The 6413-nt window shown below is 29.8% G+C and overlaps 1 long non-coding RNA gene across 2 annotated transcripts in view; it reads right to left on the reverse strand.

Annotated features, from left to right (window-relative positions):
• Positions 1 to 428: 428 nt before the first annotated feature.
• LOC116840910 overlaps positions 429 to 6413 on the reverse strand; it is an 11984-nt gene continuing 5999 nt past the window's right edge. For both annotated transcript variants that reach the window (XR_004377437.1, XR_004377438.1), the window contains 2 exons: positions 5145 to 5365; positions 429 to 4036 (listed from right to left, as the gene is read on the reverse strand). This is a non-coding gene — a long non-coding RNA (uncharacterized LOC116840910). The remainder of the gene's footprint in view (positions 4037 to 5144; positions 5366 to 6413) is intronic.

Here is a 6413-nt window from a genome sequence, read left to right on the forward strand (position 1 = left end):
AGGGTCAATTTCAATGATCGTTTTTCAGTACTGGCTGTTCTCGAAATAATCACTCATGGAGAAATGATCGTATATAATTTTTATGCCGACTAGTTTTTTATCGAATAAGTGATAATTATTATAAAGTTGTTTGATTAGATTTTTGATTGTCTTTAAGTAATTAACAGACCGATTGTTTATGACAAGTTATATATAAAAAGCGCGAGCGACATGTTATAACATATGTTATCGTTTGTTAAAAATAGTATCAATGTATTAATGCAGTTAAAAAAGTTGCATTGTTATATAATTAATAATTAACAAGTTAAACTTGAAAATTCTGTGATTACAAGTTGGACGTACTATTCTATATACCATTTAAACTTCTTCAATTCAGTATACATATTTAAATTTGTTTGTCTAATAAAATAACTGAGTAAATAGTATGATTCGTCATCAATACTGTGTATATGTCCTGCGCGTTTTATACATTTTTAATCTATTTTCTACAGTTTGTTTCTTCAAGATGTAATCCATAAGATATAAAGATACGTCTACATAAATTCCTATTGTTAAAAATTATACGGAGTTAAGTACATGCTATGACGGACGCTTACAGAAATTCTAATGTTAACTTCCAGCGAACCCATCAGCTGGTAATCGCCGATCTACGTGAGACGGCTGCGTTTTTCCCCGCCATGTCATTATGAAACAACTCTTTTTTATTCACTAGATTATATTACGAGTGAAAAGTGGGCAGTCCACTCGATTGGTAATTACACTTGTGTATGCACTTCATTAGCACTTATGAGTGGTTGCGTAACGGCTGGTATGTCATTTTAATATGAACACGATCAGAGATTAATGGATTTGCTTCAGTCGTTACAGAAAGATTCAAGAAATCACATATTCGCTAGTAACAGACGTACATTTAATGAAGGCTCGTAATAAAAAACTAAGATATTAAAAATATAGTATACAGTGGAATATGAACAAGACACACCGTTCTCTTCAAATTGAAATATTCACAAGTGTTTAAGAAATATTCAGCACAGAGAATGTAACATAGTTACAAAATTAGTTGAAATTATATAATAATATAATTATATGCACACATTCACACTATTTTTGCCTTAAAAATAAGTTTTTGAAAATAATAAACTAATTTAAATATAAATTATTACATAATTATTCATCACACATAGATTTTACTCTACATGTATAAAATTCCGTAGGAATACACACACACACACACACACACATACATACATATCATATATTTGTTGTGTATATTATATGAATAATTCTATAAATTATATCATTGACTCAAAGTTATACAAAAAATTTAAAAAAGAAAATATAAAATATATAAATATAAATAATAAATAAACAAAAAATGTAAATAATAAGTGCGAATAATTTTGCTTAGAAGATACTTGATATCAGTTTACTAAACGTTTTGATGTTAAATTTGTTAAAAAAATCATCAAGAGAATTTTGTGAGATAATATGAAATATTTTTCTAATAAAACAAGCTATATGCACTTAAACTTAGTAATTGAGTCTAATATGTTTCACAAATGTTTTATTCTATACTGTACTTTCAATTGTGCAAATAAAATTTGAATTAACCTGTATAAACTACGAGGAGAATGTGCAATTTAATGCGATGTGTGAGTGAACTTATGTGCAACAGGTCACGCTAGACGTAGCAGTTCATCATCGACGATATACCAATGCAACCAAGTCCATGGGCGTAATGACGTCCATTAGTTTTTTTTTACATTTATAATTTTTTTGTTGCTATTAATAACTCTTCTATCATATGCATAATCGAATTCAAAAATGTCCTAACGACATTTCCAATTGTACACTAAGCACCAATAATGCTTATTCATTTGTTAGAGATTTAGGGTCATTGGAAAATTTTTAATTTTATATATCTTGCCTTGTATATTCGTGACTCATAAATATGGATTATTCGAGGAAGCGGCATAATCTATGATAGCTTTACGTGTGACTAATGTTAGTAAGATTAACAGTGACTCTAGATTTAATAAGCGGATATTACAGATGCGCTTAGTATATTATTATATAATATAATATATGTACAAAAATTTTTTCCGCGCGTTTATTTTGAATCTAATAGTTAAATTTTATGCAAAAAAATTAAATTTTTAAGTTCAATTAAAAATGTTCTCCTTTGTTTCTTGTGATTATGTTAATTTCTGTTACATCTCTTTTCGAAATAATAATGAGAGTATGTTTCTCACAAATCACAACAATTTAAAACCATAAAAGAGTGAAGAAAACACTTCGATTACAAAATATTAAGTACTAAATACTAAATTTTTGCAGATGCACCTAATACTTAATATATAAAATTCAAATTACACAAATTTGTGCGATATTTGAATTTGTATAAGACGTGTGTCTCTTATGTCTATATTTTGTCTTGTTAAGTCTTAACTGATTTATATATACGTTCTAACTTTATAGCTGTAAATTATCACATGTTATATATGCATATATCATTTACTGTATACATTATATGTAATATGTATTTGATTACACTTATTCAAAGATCACCGTTGCTCTGTATGCACCACACAAACCTCTCTAGAACCGAATTTGTCGCCTCTTATCAAACAAATTCGGATCTACAGGGTAGATGTAGAGCATTAACTGGGCTTTCTTGTTACGGCACATAGTTTGATTATCGTTAATTTTCTTATCTATTTAAAAGTACTTGGAGTGCATGTGTATGCACATACACACATATATACGTGCCGGTCTTAACTTCTTTGTCCGCCCAGTACGTGATCTTCGGTAAACTTCTCACAGGTACCACATTTAGGAATCTGAAAATATTTCCCTCTATTAATACTAATTTCTCCTATATTCTAAAACAACGTAAATATGTTGATGTAACTTTATTTGGTCTCATTATCGATTATCACGCATATCATTCATTATTATATCAAATTAAATTCTATTTGAAATACATTACACATTTTATCGGTGATAACAGAATCACTTAAGCAAATTTACATATTTTTATCTTTTATTTAATAATTTATGGCGTGTTAGCTGTATTTGCCTTTCGTGAAATAAATATCGTTGAAGCTATAGAATGTAATTTCAAATTAGCATGCTCGCGAGCTTACGAAGTGCATGGTCATACGGAAATAGCTTAGGTATGCCGAGTCACTTCTCAAGAAAGCAGGGCAGGATCTGTTTTTGTTGAACTTTTGTGTTTCGTTTCTATATAAGCGCGATAATAATTTTCATCGCCATTTAATCGCAATTTACGTTGCTTCCTGCAAGAAGGAAAACTTTATAAAGAATTATAGAGAAATCATATTTACGTATTTCATTGTATTAACGTATTTCATTATATTCACACGCAAATTAAATAATTACATAACTATATAAACAAGCGTGTTAAATATTTCAATTCTATTTTAGATCTTCTTCGATAAATCGGAAAAAATTTGCTATTTTTCACTTTTCCTTACTTTATGTATTTGCATACGCGCAACTTTAAGTTTTAAATTAGCATTTCTCTGTTACTATACTTTGATACTACAGATCCTTTCCATTTTCGTTAAATATGAATGAACGATTGTTTCGTAATGTGGCTTTGGTCCGACAACGATCTGCCCCAACAAATTGCATGTTATCGAGGAACTAATATTGAAGTCGCTTCTTTCACAAAGTATTTAGATACGCTGTTACAGATAAACTCTGTTATGTCACTTAACACACTTCATAAATGAATATCGTACTGGGTTATCTCAGTGACAATGATCACATTACACCTGCACTACCGATGATGATTGATGCTCGTCCCTGGGATCGAAACCACCTGAGCGTTAACGGCTTGAGGATGACACAGCTGAATGTAGCAAGGTCGCGTTCTCCTTGGTTTTCTTCTTCTTCTTCTTCGTCTTCTTAGCGGTACAGCTCCTTTTATTCCTGTACGTGTGTCGACGTACCTTTCATTTCCAGGTTACTTGGTCATGACGCGAGCGTGCAGATCGTTTGCATACAATTACTAAAAAAAAAAAAAATAAGGAAAAATGTAATGATCTTAATAAAACTAATATTACAGCAGCAATATAGAGCATACTTTATGGACGATACAGTCCTCGATGTAAACATTTCATAGAAAAGAGTAATGTTAAAAAGGATATGCTTAACGAATGCAAGAAATAAGAAATAGTCGGTGGGTGAGAGAAAACATATTTGTTCACAGATTAGTCCTCTTCTATTGATGAGACTAAAAGATTTTCCCACTGTAAATGTATTACTCGCTCCCTCAAATTGGGTGATGATGTTAATCCTCTTAAACTACAGCTTGACCCGGATTAAGCGGTATGAAAACCGACCTCAAAATATTTCCATCCTTTAGCTTGTAATAGCATATTTAACTATTGACATATGAAATTATCACTATTTTAGGACTTTTATTCTATTTTTCTTAAGAATTTCGCTAATAGTGACTCGTTAGATTTATATAACGTTTTGTATGAATTATGTATGAATATTATAGACAATTTTTGCATAAATTCATGCTGTAAATTTACTTTAATTACCTTATTTTTATATTTTTATCTTTAGTGATATGTTATCGAGGATATGTTATCGATATATTATTTTTCATATTGTGCCACGTTGCAACTGATTTTAGCATAGTTAGTTCTATATACCAAAATCTCCTAGATGAAAGCTGTAAATTGCTTCATTTTATTTTATGATTTTCTTTAAATTGTTTTACAGACCAACATAATAGCCTTAATCTAACGGCACATTAACTAAAATCTTTCAATAATTCGCATCGTGTCGACATATTCGTGCATCATAACCAGTGATTATTCAAGAAAATAGTAACTATATCTCAATTATTATTCAAGAAGAATAGTAATATAAGACACAAAATCATTTATAGTAAAGGGAGTTTATAAAGGATATTTTATGCATCTTTGCTGTTTTGTTGAACAATCAAGAGTCATAATGCATAAATATTTAGACACGTTAAAATATTATAGATGTACTGCTAAATTTTAAGATTATTATGACGGCACATACATATTTGTGTAAACAGTTTATATATAAATCATTCTATATGTATAAAATATAGATTTAAAATTATATATACCTACTCTGGGAATTGTCGATTAGATTTTTAACGATAAACTGCTCAAGAACTGTTGGTGGGGGTGATTGTCGGCAATAAGATGAGAGAGTATTCGAGCTCCGTAGGTAGCCTTCCTTCTATCGACCCGAGTATTTCGTCCGCCCCTAGGACGCCATTACTGGATTTCATCTATATGTTCCTGCACGTTCGCACGTCGCCACCAAATCTGCTTTTATATTCTTGCCACTACACATAATTTTTAATATAAGTACTGTTGCATCAACATGCTATTGAAAGCTTTTGGTTTATTATATTAAACGATTTTAGGCCAAATAACGGAACTTATTTAAAAATTCTATATTATATGTATATTATGTAAAGTCCTATATATGTATACAGTGATTAAAATATATTGACTGATTGAAATATAAAATAAGTATTAAAATAAGAATGCGTGTAGTGAGTAAATATGAGAGAGAGAGAGAGAGATTCGTAATGAAGGGTGTGTAAGCAAATTAACTAACTTTTCTGACAATGCTTCACTGTATTTTTCGAGTTTACATAATTTATATGCTTTCTTCAACGGCTAATCTTGTCTTTCTCTGACATGTTACGCTTTAGGACCGTTTATATTGATAATCGCAGAACTCTCTTCGTTTGTCCTTGTTTACAATATTATAATAGTTGATATATGCTTAAAACCTTGGATATGTACAATAACGGCGTTGTGAAAGAGTATTTTTACGTCGCGATTAAACTGGTCTTAAAATTGTAATAACCGAACAAATGAAATCAATTACTTATATATGTATATATAGAGTGTTCCAGACTCTTCTCCGTAATTTTTGTGGGAACGTAGAACCGATTGAGATGAACATAAACATTCTATATCGTTTTGTGATATTCGCAATAATAGTCGGAACATTAATTAAAGAAGATTGGTCAATGATCACGATATGGTAGATGAGCTGTAGTGGTGATATGTGCTGTTGTGTGCTTGTAGATTAAGTTAAATTGAACAAAAAAACCTTTTATTATTTTGCAAATCCTACGTAGATTTTTAGTTATTAATGAAAGAAGATTGTTACGTGATTATATGCAATAATGCACAAACCTTCTTTAATTAATATCTCGAAATTTATTGCGAATATATAAAACAATGTGAATTTTTATGTTTAACTCAATTCATTCTACGTTTCCATAAAAATTGCGGAGGAGAGTCTGAGATATCCTATATATAAATATAAATATATATATATATATATATATATATATATATATATATATATATATA

The sequence above is a fragment of the Odontomachus brunneus genome, unplaced genomic scaffold (genome assembly GCF_010583005.1).
Source record: "Odontomachus brunneus isolate Ranch 3 - 2012 unplaced genomic scaffold, Obru_v1 Obru_scaffold_013, whole genome shotgun sequence".
Taxonomy (NCBI): Eukaryota; Metazoa; Arthropoda; class Insecta; order Hymenoptera; family Formicidae; genus Odontomachus; species Odontomachus brunneus.